At 40.7% G+C, this 15,946-nt stretch overlaps 1 long non-coding RNA gene across 1 annotated transcript; it reads left to right on the top strand.

The window, feature by feature from the left end:
* The first annotated feature begins 480 nt into the window (after positions 1–480).
* Positions 481–3,025, top strand: LOC308458410. Its single transcript, XR_013977375.1, has 2 exons — positions 481–536; positions 2,892–3,025. It is a non-coding gene; the product is annotated as an uncharacterized lncRNA (long non-coding RNA).
* The last annotated feature ends 12,921 nt before the right edge of the window (positions 3,026–15,946 follow it).

Consider the following 15,946-nt stretch of genomic DNA (forward strand, 5'->3'; position numbering starts at 1 on the left):
CGCAGCTGCTAAGTCACACGGACCGCGCAGGCTCGTGCCGGCTGACTGACGGGGCGGGGGTGGGGGAGGTGATTAGATTAATGACAGACACGTGCGCGCTCGCGGGAGGCAGCTGGCCAAAAAGTGGGGGGGGGGAGAGGCGGGGAGGAGGATGATCGCGGCGATGGGTCAGCGTGGAAGATGGGCGGTCTGCAGAGCTCAGCCTTCACGGAGGTGCAAGAAGAAGAGGAGGAAGGCTCCAGGGCGGGATCGAGAGGAGCTGGGTGCAGAGAAGGGGAACGAGAGACGCTGGTTTGTACTGGCCTGTAGAGGAAGGATGCCCATTGGAATGAGATAACCGGGAGACAAGGTAGACACGCACGACTCATGCTAGCTCACAAGCCAAGTTAGAGGTTAGAAGGGGGGTGAAAAGTGGAGCGTGAATATCGCCTAAAGGTGAAGAGGCATTTCCTTTTTATCCTGTCTCTGTCACTTTCATTGGCTCCACTGGAGGCATTGGACAGGGTACCCTGCAAAAGAAAGGTGGGGAGGAGAAGGTGCGTTGGGGTCTACTGGTAGTAGATCTCTGGCTTATCTGTAAGGGATTTCCTAGTGTGTTTTTTTAGGTTTGTTTTTTTTAAGTAGATCCCACAAGCCTGAACCCTGCACAATACCAGTACGCAGGTCTGGCCCAACTTTCTTTTACTGCTGGACACGAAGGACAATATTTGGGCCAGTCACACTTCTTTGAAGTCTCTCAGCCCCACTCACCTCACACAGTGTTTGTTGTGGGGAAGGAAGGGAAAGGAGAATGTTAGCCGCTTTGAGACTCCTTCGGGTCTCAAAGCGGGATATCAAATCCAAACTCCTCTTCTTCTTCTTCCCTCTCTCGCTCTCATATATATACATATATACACACAAACACAGCCAACCAGGTTGCCTGATGAACCTTAGGGTATGTTCACATTAGCAGCTTAAAACACAGCAAGGTCATTCTCCCCCTGCCCCGCATTTCATGCCACATTTGCACAGTGCAGTTCACCTGAGAGAGGGGCCTTTGTGATGTCTTCATTTGACCCACATGACCTTTTTGGTTGCCCCACCCCTGCAACCTCCCAAATCCTATTTGTGATGCTGTGATCTACACATGGGCACTCATCTTCGCGTGTGCAATGGCGGTCTCAAATGTTCACATTACCGCTTACTCCACATCCTCATTTCTATTAGAATTGGTTTGAAGGAAAAACACATCAAGCAACAGTATTTGTCAATAAGCTACAGGACTGGTATGGATTGTGGCTAAAGTTGTGTGAATGTGGCTTCAAAAACTAGCAGTAGGAGCACACAGGATGCAGAGTAAGTAGTACTGTGAACATACCCTTCTGAGGGCAGTAAGCTAGCTGAGAGGGTCAGGGCACACTATGTTTTATGTCATGAACTGCCCTGAGATCTCTGGATGAAGGGCAACATATAAATTTAATATCAAATATTAATAATATGTTGCAAACGCAGCTGCTCTGGCCACCAACATTTTGTTGCCATTCATTTGCCACTCCACCTGGTTCCTGCGCTCTTTACCCACTCAAACAGCTGCTCCTATGCAACAGCAGCAGTGTGCATCGCATGAGTAGAGCAACATGTGCACACACATGATGCATGCCGGAGCACATGGCCTGAGCAGGTTTACCAGTCTGCCTGCTTACTTGGTTGGGAGTGTTCCCCAATGGCACTGACTAATGCATTGGTAGAAGGTGATTAGACAACACAGATAGGCTGCAAAGGATAGCACGATGCAAGAACCGGCACTGCTGGGGCACCAGGTTGGGAGGATGGGAACAGCTCAAGAGGAATGGCCAGGGGAATCAATACCCCTCTGTCTCTGTGACCCGACACATGCATTTCACTCTGCCTAATGATAGGGCCAGTCCTCAGAAACTTTGCTCTGCAAGTGGTGTTTTGACAACCCAAAGCAGGTCCACTGGAACCAGGTAATTTTCAACAACCTTTGCTGAAGCAACTGAGCAAAAGCTGCCCTCTGGATCCCATATTGGGTAGCAGGCACAGTTTATTTCAGTACTCTGACCAAGAGAAAAGTTGGGCATCCTAGACAGAGCATTGGACTATTACTGCAGAAATCAGAGATCAAATCATGCAGATTTTTAAAAGCCCAATTCAATGGGTAAACGGGATGGAATTCTGATAATTGCCCCACCCCCACTTTGTATTTTTAAATAAATATATATATATATATAAAGATATGGTTTCCAATCTCAATATTGAAATAGCGTGCAGTCGGTCCCTCATCACTGTTTCAACCTGAGAGCTGTAGTTTCCTATGCAGAAGCTGCCTGCAATGGAAAACGAAGGAAGCTCTTCTGCTGGTTCAGCAGCTGCAGTTCCAGCCATCTGTCAATGCAGCCAGTGGTGTTTTGAGAACGGAGTGAAGAGAGAGACAAAGAAGAGGCAAGTTCATGTTTCAGGCCAGTCCCTCTGTCACATCCAAAGCCTACTTTCTCTTATCCGATGATGCAAACGGGTTCTATGATTCCCAAATGACTTATCAAATGTTACATCATGCTATTCTGCCCTCAGCGCCCCCCCCCCCGCTGCAATCACATTTAGGAACAATGAGTCATAATGAAAAGACTATACTTTTTTATCATCAATTTGTAGATACCAGATTCTACTGAGATTATGTTTGCCTTTTCATCTGGGGGTTGGGAAGAAATGGATGCTCAGCATTTTAATTTAGACCAAAAAGGCATGTTCTATTTATAGTAGCACAAATGTCATATTCTTTTTCATTGCACAGAAATGTGCCCAGTCTTGGATCTCCAACCTGTTCCGCATGACTGCCTTGAGCCGCTGCAATGCAAAGCCCTCTCCAGCTGTGTGTGTTTGTTTTTTTACAGGGGCCTCAGGCCGCCTGAGAGGTTTTATTTGCTCGCAAGAAATACTAGGATTTTGCAAATGGATTCTACTGCATGAAAGGAAAGGCTCGGAAATTTCAGGCAAGCGACTTCTTGTAAAACTAATTTGACTGAAATCCCCAGAACTGTGGACTTTTCTGTTGCACGTGCTGCTTCTGCGGGAGCTTTTGACTCACATTCTCTGCCTCCAGCAGTATGCTCATATGATGTGCTCTTCCCAACTGAAGCTGCGAGTCTCTGAAAGCATTCCCTATTAATAGGAACTAAGAGGACAGCTAACTGCACCTCAGAGAGCCCACCCGCCGTTAAAGTGAAACACCAACTCAATTAGAGGGGATAGAGAAGCAGGGGTGGTGTGTCTATAGAGCTTATCCCTCCTGATTTGATTCAGGATAGGTGGTTTAGCAAGGCATAGCTTATTACCCATTTTGAATGCGCTGCTCATTTTCCAACTGACTTTTTGTGCTGTTCCATGTTGAATAGCAAAATGGAGGCAGAACTATAATACAAATTGGGTAGCCAAAAGGCAGAAATCAATATTAGCTTTGCAAGTAGCTATAGGATCAGAATGGCAGGGAATGGGAAGAAGAAAAGTGCTTTACTCACCCAAATGCCTCCCCAAAATACAAGAGAAATGTGTTTCCCTACTTTTATGATGAGCTAGCACGCCCAAAAACAGGACTGGTGGTACAATGAGGCAAGCTGAGACACTTGCCTCAGGTGGCAAGAATGGGAAATTGCCCCTCTTGAGGCAAGCTTGCTTGTTGTCTCACCTGCTGCAGCAGCCTTGATGCCACTATAAAGCCTTTGAGGAATCTATGAGCCTGTCCACCTCACACTGAGGAAGGGCCAAGAGGGGTCCCGCCTCAGAGTGAGGCATTCTGAGGAGGTATCCAGGCAAATGTCTGGACTGCTGCTGTTTTGCTAAGGTGGGGTTGCCATAGTTCTAGAAGTGAAATTAAGGATGGAAAAGTTGTTGAGCCTTTTTTTAAAAAAATGAAAATCAAGGTTGTTGAGCAATCAACTTCAAAATCCCGGACATTTTGCTGATTTTCCAAAATTCCCCCCAGATGCTATTTTCGCTGGTTAAATCCCGGACATATGGCAACCCTAGCTAAGGCAAGCTAGAAATTCTTTTTAAACTTAGGACTAAGTTTTTATCTTCATCAGAGCACAACCATACTTTAAAACATACAAAAGTTAAGATAGTAAAACAGATTAAAATGGATAAATGGACAGTTCAGTTAGAAACGAGTTCCCTGAGCAAGCTTAGCAGTCATGAAATAAAAGGAGAGGTGCTCATGTGGACCAGGAATTGGTTAAGTATCCGGAAGCAGGGAATAGGAATATATGGACTGTTCTCTGGAGAGATGTAGGAAGTGGAATCCCCCAAGGATTGGTTTTGGGGCCTGTGCTTTTAAAACTTGTTCATAAACTTTCAGTAGTTAGAGATGAGCAGTGAGTTGGCTATGTTTGCTGACAATGCTAAATTCTTCAGGGTGTCCTGGCTCCCACCCCAAAACACACAAGCAGAGTCTCTTACTTGTAAGTGAGCAAGAGATATTTACTTAGGCTTAGCAAACGCAGGCATGAGCCTCAAGAGCCATGGATCAGGAGTTCAAGAGCAAGGCAAGAAGTTCAGAACTGGACAAAAGCAGCAAAGGTGTCCTAACAACTTCCACAATGCGCCCATCACGCTGACTTGTTACAGCAGGGTTTCAGTGCAATTGAAGTCCCTGGTGTGATACAATTAATGGAGTGCCACTTTGGTTAGGAGCTGCTTCCAGATCCCCTCAAGCTGCAATATAGTACCTGTTTCCTGATTGCATAATTTAATTAAGTGGTAGACAAGAGTTCCAATATGTTAAAGTTGCCTCCTACAATGCTAGTTCTTGGTTTACAGTAGTTGGTAAATGAATCATGGGTCATACTGTTCATCATTTAAAATACAACCATATAATTTTAAGCATTCAGATAACAGATTGTCTAGGGAATCTGCACATAATTTGCATATTTCTAATTCAGATAACATTTCACACTTCTTACATATAATGATTTTCAAGTAACAGATACTCTATGGAGATTCAAGCTAGAACTATAAATTGAAGTATATTGGAAAAAACAGTCCTGATGCAGTTAAAACAGTTTTCGAAAAGACTTTCACTTTTGATTTTAAGTTGGAGAGAGGAGCAATGAAAGAATTGCATGATGTTCTAGTTCAGGAGTCAGCAGCACTTTCTTTTAAGAGCAAAAGAAGAATCAGAGCTTTAAAAAAAGCTTTGGGTATTTTCACACATTGGACTTAAATTGCCTTGGAGTCTCTCACAGGCAATTTATGTTAACACCCACAATAGTTGTTAACATACCAAGAACAGTAGAGCTACTTTAAACCTCATGTGACACTATCCTTTGTCTTCTGGTTAGGTTGACAGAAATGAGTTAATGAAGGAGACAGCAATTGTGCCACCTGCTGATTGTTGGTGTTCATTTTCTATGCAGGATAATTAGGGCGACTTCATATGTTACCGTATTTTTCGCTCTATAACATGCACCCGACCATAACACGCACGTAGTTTTTAGAGGAGGAAAATCCGTAGGCATGCCACCCGTAGGCATTTCCTCCATAACACGCACAGACATTTCCCCTTACTTTCTAGGAGGAAAAAAGTGAGTGTTATGGTGCAAAAAATACGGTACCTTTGCAGAGTGCTTGGTACCACTAACCTGCTCCCCCATCACTGGCTCTGTCATGGGGTAGAATGGATGTGCGCTTCACACCACATAAAAGAAAGATAAATGTAGAAACATTTTCTACAGTTTCCAGCACTGAAGGTTTAGAATGACTTGTAATAGGCCACAAAGGGTTCAACCATAGACTTTATCCCCCTTCCTAGTAGTAGCTGGCAGAAGATGAGCTGCAGATAATTTGACTTTTAATCCTTCACTTCGTAAGCAATCTCTGCAAAAGAAGAGCCATTCTAAAGCAGACCAAAAAGAACACAAAAAACAAATCCCATCTAGTTTAGCATCCTGTCTCTCAGTGGCTAACCAGATTCCTGTGAGAAGCCTGGAAGCAGGACATAAGCACAATAGCATCTTGAAACAATTGTTAGAGCACCTCTAAACAGATTTGATTTCTGCAGTCATTGTTCTCCATCCTGTTCCAGATACGTGGGTTATTTCAGCATGCAGTGTTTCCCCATCTCAGTCAGGGCCCAGGAGGCTGAGTTCACAAATGTTCCTTCTTCCAGTTCAGAACAAAGGAAGCTTTGCTCTTCATGTCATCTAGAGGTGCTGCTCAAAACTATCTTGACACACCAAACTGGCAGTACTATATAGAGAGCTGCACCCCATGATCTCATGCTATGTTCTACCACCTGCAACACTGCAAAAGGATCCTGAGATTATAAGGTACTTTTATTGATGCCTATAGAAATATTGCAGTCTCTCCGGCAACAACTTGGATTGCTCATGCAGTCAGTCGTTTCTTAGTCCTGCAGAGCTAATGTTAAAATAAACTGAGCAGCACTTTGAAAATGCTGCTTTAAAATATGATGTTTTATCTGTTTACCCGAACTTTTTGGAAACTACCATGGAAAATTAAAACAGAAATTGCAGAATATCCACAATTCTCACATTTCATTCCCCAACAGGTAACAATCCTTAGAAAAGTGCTTATTATTTATTATTACTGCTGCTACTAATATATCTCACCCATCTTCCAAAGCATTCAGGGCAGCATTCATGGATAGAGTTTACCCCACTTTATCGTCATAAAGTGACTGCCCCACAGATACCCAGTGAGCTATACAGCTGAGGAGGGATTTGACCTCACTTCTCCCTGGACAAAGTATATGTTCCAGAACCTGTAGGAGAAATGATACAAATGGTTAGAAGACATATACAAAAGCTATGACATTGGGGGTGTATTTGTGCAAACTGGATTAAACATTCATCACAGCATCTATAATTTATTTACTAATGGGATCTTATTCAAAAGAATACCCAACAGGTTTTGGGGGCATGGAAAAACATTTTTGTTTAAAATTCCATTAGCTTTCAGAACTACTGGATTGCATTTTTATCCCTAATGCATTCTTTGGAGTTCCATCACTGAGTTATTGTGCTGCAGAGCACTTATTTTTTCAGCATTTTGGATTATTCTGTTGCGAGTTCCATTGTGATTTTGCTGCTACACATATCCTCCCCTAATACAGGAATATAATCTCAATAATTGGGGAAAAGATGCTCTCATCTTCTTAGGATTAACCTAGCTTGGAAGTAATGTTCCATCAGCATTACTGCTGTTAGCAATAAGCCTTTTGAGGATATATTGTTCAGAATTATACACTGCGTACAATAAGCATATTTGCTTTCTATGAGCTACATGAAAACAGCAATAAAGGGAGCCGAAGAAATTCCACTTACATATCAAATTGGAACCGAAATGCAAGCTTTTATTCCTTTTGTCCCATTTGCTCAAGGTGCCGTGCATTGTTTTCTCTTCATATACACACATACTTTATCATCAAGTCTCTGAGACAGATTAGGCTGGGAGATAGGGACTGCCCCTAGGCCAATGAGTGAGCTTCATGAGGGAGTGGGAATTAGAAGCTGGGTCTCCCCAGGCATAGTACAAACACCACACTGGCTGTCCAAGACAATGGCAAAAGGGATGTCAGGGGAATGGCTCAGATCCTAAGCTGTTCCTCCATTCAGCAGCTGATTTCTGTTGACTCTTCACACATTATTTCCACTGGTCCCACCAACCATTAGTAGCTGACTTCCAGGGTTTCCAGGGGGGTTGCAAAGGGAATGGGGAGGCAGGAAATCCCTGTTCCCTGAAGGTGAACTCTGTTCCATTCAAGGGAGGAATATAAGCTAATAGTTAGCAATATCCATGCACAGAGCAATGTGTTGCGGTTCCAAGAAATACATTTAATTTATTGGAACTGCAACACATTGCTCTGTGCACAGATATTGCTAACTATTGGCTTGGATCTTAAACCTATTCTTCATAAAATATCATTAACGTAACAAATTGCCTAAAGGTGCTTTTTTGTAGCCTTATGAGGAGATCTTGGAGCAAAAGCTAGAAATGTATGTTTTAGAAGTGCTTTAGGTATAGATTAGTAGGACTGCATGACTAATGACATACCTTCCAGCTCCTTTCTCAATGTATATTGTTCCAGCTGCCTGCACACTTTTCTTCCTTGTATTGGCTGGTTTGCTTGATATCGTTCTGCGCATTTCTGGAAATGTAGTAATGCTGAAGAAAAGGGCAAAGGCTGGAAGAGTGGAAGGAATCTGCCCCCCCCCCAAAAAGCAGATGATACAGGCAGCATCCACACCATTACATTTAAAGCATTCTTATACCACTTTAACAGTTATGATGTCCCTCAAATAATCCTACTTGGTTAAGGATGCTGGGAGTTGTTAGGACACCCAATATGGCCATTGGTCAGGGATGATGGAAGTTGTAGTCTAGCAACATCCGGAGGACCACAGGCTCCCCATCTATGCAATACGGTGCATATTTTGTGATATTTCCAAAGTGACCGAAAGCCAAACATAACCACAAAGCTGGGTACTCAAAACAGGATTTGATTTTGGCATATGCAGTTGAAATTGATGTTTTCCCTTCTTGCCTGGAAAAAGAGAGGGGGGGTTATAAGAGCAACACTTGAGCACAATATTTATGTTTATTATCACAATGTTTAGCAGTGGCTATGTAAGTTAATGGGGGGGGGGGGACAAACTGAAAAGCAACTCTTAACCAAAAATTTTAAAGTTCTTAATAGTGGAAAGGCAAAATCCCACTCTTGTTATATAATGAGAAATCATTCATTTAAACCATGTCAAAAACCTATACAATCATTTTTAATATTGTGGGAATTTAAAGTACCAAGTACAAACAGCCCATCTGTTCATTTCTAGACTAAATATATCACATCAGATTTCAAAGTACAAGGCTCAAGAGGAACAGAATGTGACTCTTTCAAACGTAAGCCAAGCCTCAGGACTTCCGGGGGCGGCGCGAACGGCAATGGCGGTCCTCTTCTGAACGGGAGAGGAGGCTCCGCAGGCAACGGGTCGTCCGCTACGGCGAAGCGGAGACCCACTCTGGAAAACCCCAGGCGGCAAGAGCCTGGGGTCTTGAGGCTCGGTGGGCGCCTAGAGCGACCCTCCAAGTGCAGAAGGAACCCCGTAAGGGGCTCCGGAGCACGGAGGGGGGTTGCGGCGCTGTGAGCTGTTTCGCAGCCTGAGGAGCGAAGCCGCGCTGCTACTGTCGGTGAGCGCTGATCCCTTTTCCTGCTAAATTACGGATCCGGACGAAAAAGCAACTAACTTGTGAGTAAAAGACTGAATCACTTGAATTTGAGACTTTAAAAGGGAAACTTAAATTGGCTTGAACTTGGTTGAGAGCGGAGAGACGTGGAAGCAGGAAGTCCGTCTTCCGCAGCCATTGAACTTGAAAAAAAGCAATCAGCTGGAGGAGTGGAGGCTGAAAGAAAGAGACTCTAAGTTTTACAGATCCAAGCATCTATTGAACTTGCATCTTAAAGTAAAGACTTTAAGTTAAAGATTTGGGATTTTTACTTGCACTTGACTTTCCTCCTCTTATTGGATTACAAATTAGAAGGTGAAACCCAGAGTCAGGAGCTGCCTGAGTACTAAGGGAGCTGTCAGCACTGCAGATTTGGATACTGTATATTGGAACTTGAAACAATCTGAGGGTATTGAGACCTTTTAAATTTGAAACACTTTTTTTGGAGATAAATAAGCACTGTCTGCAACAAAGTGACCATTTATAAACTCTGCTAAACATTTGTATTTGAAGGTTCTTGGACATTAAATTAGACTCTGAAAGACAGATTAAGCTCCCTCTAGAGGATTGGATTATAACAGTGATTTTACATGCACTTTTTACTTTCGATTCCCTTGCTGTTTGCTCGCTCTGGACCTTTCCATTCCCATGGGAACAACTCAGTGTGACCTTGACTGACAGATAACGTTGGAATGAGTGGCACAAGAAAAAGAGGGAGAGCTAAACAAACAACTCTAACAACTCTAACCTCAGCTTCACAGACACGCAGATCATCTGTGCCTACTTTGCCCTCAGAAGTGGAGGGAGAGGGCGAAGCAGAGCAGTTACAACTGGAAGATATGGCCTCAGGAGCATCTGTTTCTGTACTAGACAAAATTTTTGAAAAATTGGAAGCTTTGGACAAGAAAGCAGATGCGCAATCAGCAAAGATTGATAAAAACACAGAATGTCTAAATAAACTAACCACACAAGTGGTACAGAATGCACAAGCAATTGGACAGTTAACGGAGGCCTCAGCAGAAAATCGGAAATTGACTGAGGACACCAGACAAAGATTTGAAAATTTAGAGCAAGAGGTAAGACCACTCACTAAACAAGTCGGGGAACACCAGATTTATCTCTCGATGATAGAACTGCGAAATCGTGAGAACAACTTAAGGATTAGATCACTACAAGAGGCAGAAGAAGGACATCTAACTGAGTTTTTGACCAAAGAATTTTCCAAGTTCTGGAACTTGGAAGAAAAGGACTTTAAAATTGTGTCAGCTTTCAGACTTGGAAGATTTATAAAGAAGGAGAGGCCCAGAGACTGTTTGATAACACTGAGATCAAAGGAGGAAAGGGATAAGATTTTGGGACTACACTTTGTAAAATCACTGGAGGTGTTGGATAGAAGAATTGAAATTTATAAAGATATCCCAAGACTACTGCTTGATCTTAGAGCCGCCTATTCTGAACTTGTTAAACTACTAAGGAGCAACACAATTCCATTCAGGTGGGAATTTCCCCAAGGAATATCTTTTACCTTTAGAGGGAGAAAGGTCAAAGTGAGAACACTGGAAGAGAGAGACAAATTCTTGTCTACACACGGAGAAGACCTTCAAAAAGGAATTGAACTACCTTCTGGGCCTGAGGCAACGCCAGTACCAACATCAGCATCTGTGGAACCTGAAGACCCTGAGAAGATACCACCCCTTGAAAAATAACCAGATAGTTCAGGATGTCTCTGCAACTGTTGAGCTGGAATATTAATGGTTGTAACATTCCGGAAAAAAGGAAGAAAATATTTCATATATTAAAAAAAGAACAATTGGACATTATTTGTTTACAAGAAACACATGTGACGAGGCTCCACAGAAAAGTGTTAATAAATAAAAGATTGGGCCAGGAATTTGTATCGTCCGACAAAGTTAAGAAGAGAGGTGTGGTGATATATGCAAAAGAGAGCCTGTCACCTAAATTCCTATTTAAAGATGAACATGGAAGAATTTTGGCTATTGAGATACAACATCAAGGTGAGAAACTGCTGATATTAGGAATCTATGCACCTAATGAAGGGAAATCGGAATTTTACAAGAAGTTGCAGGAGACAATGCTGGACTACCTAGATTATAACAACATCATAATGATGGGAGATATGAATGGGGTCGTATCAACTAACATGGACAAGTCACAAAGTCAAAATGTTACAAAAGACGGCAGACTACCTAAAACCTTTTTTGAAATGACTGACAATATGGATTTGATTGACATTTGGAGGACAAAGAACCCACTAGGAAGAGAGGGAACATTCTTTTCTGAAGCCCAACTGACCTGGACAAGAATCGACCAAATATGGATTTCCAGAGGCCTGGCACCTAAGGTCAGAAAAGTGGAAATCTGCCCAAAGACCTGCTCCGACCATAATGCAGTAAAGATGGATATGACATTATTATCAACTGGATCCTTTAGATGGAAGATGAATGACAATTTGTTTAGAGATCAGGAAATTATCAAGAAGGCCCAAAAAGTTCTGAAGGACTATTTTGAGATAAATATGAATAACATGGTGGAAAAAAGAATAATCTGGGACGCAAGTAAAGCTGTAATGAGGGGATTCTTGATACAACAGAATGCAGTAAAGAAAAGAACACAAAATGAGAAAAAAGATAAGATCCTGGAAAAAATAAAAGAATTAGAGAAGAAATTAAGAGTGAATCCGAAGTCACAGCCAACTCTGAGAGAAATCAAACTTTATCAAACACAATATTCAAAATTGATAAATCAGGAAATTGAATGGAAGGTTAAATTAATGAAACAAAAAACGTTTGAGTCGGTGAATAAATGTGGAAAACTGCTAGCTTGGCAGTTGAAGAGAAGACAAAGATTAAATACTGTTACAAACTTAGAGGTTGATGGAAAAAACATCCAGAATCCAGTGGACATTAGAAAGTGTTTCCAGAGATATTTCAAAAAATTATATACCCAAGGGCCGCAAGATGATGTTGAGATTAAACAATTTTTGGTAAAAAACGGACTATCTAAATTGTCACAAGAAAATAGGACAATCCTGAATTCTAAAATAACACGACAAGAGATTGAACAAGCTATCCAGAACATGCAACTTGGCAAATCTCCAGGACCAGATGGGCTGACCTCCAAGTACTATAAGACATTAAAAGACTATTTGATACAACCATTGATGGAGGTCAGCAATGAAATTATGGAGGGGAAGAGGGCACCGGAGTCGTGGAAGGAAGCGTTTATCACATTAATACCAAAGTCGGAAGCTGAAAAGACACAACTTAAGAACTACCGTCCCATCTCTCTTTTAAATGTGGATTACAAAATATTTGCAGACATTTTGGCAATTAGATTTAAAAAAGTTTTAAATGAAGTAATTCATAAGGACCAGGCCGGCTTTCTCCCAGGAAGACATCTGTTTGCTAACACAAGGAACATTATTGATATCTTGGAACTTTTGCAAACAGACATAAATACAAAAGCAGTCTTAATTTTTATAGACGCGGAGAAGGCCTTTGACAATATCTCCTGGAAATTTATGATGGGAAATTTAAAGGAGATGGGAGTGGGACGGGGTTTTGAGAATGGGATTGGGGCGATATATTCAGAACAGAAAGCTAAACTGATAGTTAATAATGTGGTTACAGAAGAGTTTAAAATTGAAAAAGGGACACGACAAGGTTGCCCTATTTCCCCTTTGTTATTTATTTCGGTTCTGGAAGTGCTATTAAATATGATTAGAGAGGATCGGTTGGTGGAAGGAATTCAGGTCGGTCAGAAACAATATAAATTAAAAGCTTTTGCAGATGACCTGGTTTTGACCCTGCAGAAGCCAGAGCCCAGTACGAAAAGAGTATTACAACTGATTAATGATTTTGGTCGGGTGGCTGGATTTAAATTAAATAAACAGAAAACTAAGGTTTTGGGGGAAAATTTGACGGATACAGAGTCAGAACGGTTTCAGAATGAGATGGAACTTAACGTGGTTAAAAAAGTAAAATACCTAGGGGTAAACATAACAGCAAAAAATCTAAGTCTATTTAAGGACAATTATGAAAAATGTTGGACAGAAATTAAGAGAGACCTAGATAGTTGGTCAAAATTGAAACTTTCTTTGTTAGGCCGAATTGCTGCTATCAAGATGAATGTATTGCCAAAGATGTTGTTTTTATTTCAAACACTTCAGGTCTTGGACAAAACGGGGTGCTTTCAGAAGTGGCAGAGAGACATTTCTAAGTTTGTCTGGCAGGGCAAAAAGCCCAGAATTAAGTTTAAGATATTAACTGATGCAAAACAAAGAGGGGGCTTTGCCCTGCCAGACTTAAAGTTGTATTATGAAGCCGCAGCGTTCTGCTGGCTAAAAGACTGGCTACTTCTTGAGGACACTGATGTGTTGGATCTGGAAGGGTTTAACAATGCTTTTGGATGGCATGCATATTTATGGTATGACAAGGTTAAAGCAAATAAGGCCTTTAAGAACCATATTGTCAGAAAATCATTGTTTAATGTCTGGACAAAATATAAAGACTTGCTGGAAAATAAAACACCAAGGTGGCTTTCACCTTTGGAAGCCAAGGCCCGAAAAAGACCCAATATGGAGGCTAAATGGCCAAAATATTGGGAAATATTAGAAAAGGATGGAGACAATTGGAAATTGCAGAGTTTGGAGAAAATGAAAGACAAAGTGCGAGATTGGTTACATTACGCTCAGATTAAAGAAGTTTTTAAAAATGATAAGAAACTAGGGTTCCAGGTGGAGAAATCGAAATTAGAAACAGAATTGTTAGAACCAAAGATTAAGGTACTTTCAAGGATGTATAACTTGCTGTTGAAATGGAATACACAAGATGAAACGGTTAAATCGGCTATGATAAGGTGGGCACAGGACATTGGGCATAATATCATGTTTGAGGACTGGGAGAGGTTGTGGAGCAATGGATTGAAATTTACTGCATGTAACGCTCTGAAAGAAAATGTAATGAAAATGATTTATAGATGGTATATGACCCCAGTCAAACTTGCCAAAATTTACCACCTGTCTGATAATAAGTGTTGGAAATGCAAAGAGTGCGAGGGAACGTTCTTCCACCTCTGGTGGACTTGCCCTAAAGTGAAGGCGTTCTGGGAAATGATTTATAATGAACTAAAAAAGGTATTTAAATATACCTTCACTAAGAAACCAGAGGCTTTCCTTTTGGGTATTGTCGGCCAAGGGGTGGCAAAGAAGGACCAGACATTCTTTATGTATGCAACAACAGCAGCAAGGATACTTCTCGCAAAACATTGGAAAACTCAAGATCTACCCACACTGGAAGAATGGCAGATACAACTGATAGACTACATGGAACTGGCTGAAATGACCGGCAGAATCCGTGACCTGGGAGAAGAGAGGATTGAGGAGGACTGGAAGAAATTTAAGAACTATTTACAAAAGTATTGTAATTTGAGTGAATGCTAAACAAGATGCTAGATCAAAATAACTGAGCACCACTAAATTTAGAAGTTTTTTAAGAAAATAAGTAAGACTGTGAAACTTAGCTTCTTTTGAGAATTATAAGATTATGAAACATAGAAGGGATATAAGAATTTAAATAAGATGATAAATTGCTGACAAAATGTTACAATGATGAAAATGGGAGCGGGAGATGTGAGGAAGTCCAAAGAAAATGTGAAAATATGTTAAGATCAATGTTACATTGTTTACTATGTTTATCTTTATTGTAAAATTTAATAAATTGCTTTAAAAAAAAAAAAAAAACGTAAGCCAAGCCTCTAGTGACTTTCCTTAGGTACAATGGCACACAGGAGTCCATCTGTCTAGCTCTTAGCAAGTGGACCTTAAATACTATGGTATATTTTTCATATTGTCATTTTTGACAAGTATGAAAGAAAGAGGCTGGCCAACATATTTTTAAATGGTTTATTTTATAATTGGTATACATAAATATAAGTAATACATTAGACATTAAATAACCCAACAATCGATAGTTACCATATTACGTAAAAAAGCATAATTTACCACATTTTCCTATTTAGGCCTGGGAGACGGCTAGACGGCTCTCAGCTGGCTTACTTCAAAATGAAGACTGGTGGAATATACACACATATAAAAAAAACGTTCTGAAAATGCTTTTTTAAAAGCGGTTTTTAAAATACATTGAATTTTCCATAAGGCTCACCACCGCCATCTAGTGTCACATTGTATATTGCACTTAAAACACACTCAAAATGTTTTATTTGCAACTGTATAGCTGAGTCCACTGTCTCCATGCCTGCAATGTCCTGTGTGAGAATCCTTTTTTTTTTTTAAAAATGATACTTATTAAAAGTTTAAGAATTACAGAAAAAAGAGAAAAAGAAAAAAAAGAAAACAACAAAAAAATTAACAAAACATACATTACAATACATAAAAGCAAAAGCATAAACAACAATACAACAATACAGAAAAAAAACCAATAACATTAAAACACACATCCAATGTTCCATATCTTTATCTTTCATTTACTTGTTTCATCGACCTCCTCACACCTCCCTTTTTGTATTCTAATTTAATTAATTGTTTCAGCAAATTCTTTCCATCTTTCTCAATTTTTGTTATATAATTTATCTTAACGATCTAACCTTTTAATTAACTCAACAAATTCTTTCCATCTTTCACTATATTCTGTCATTCAATTTACCTTAATTTATTTAACCTTATCTTACC

The sequence above is a fragment of the Podarcis pityusensis genome, assembly GCF_964106645.2.
Source record: "Podarcis pityusensis genome assembly, chromosome: 11".
Classification (NCBI taxonomy): Eukaryota; Metazoa; Chordata; class Lepidosauria; order Squamata; family Lacertidae; genus Podarcis; species Podarcis pityusensis.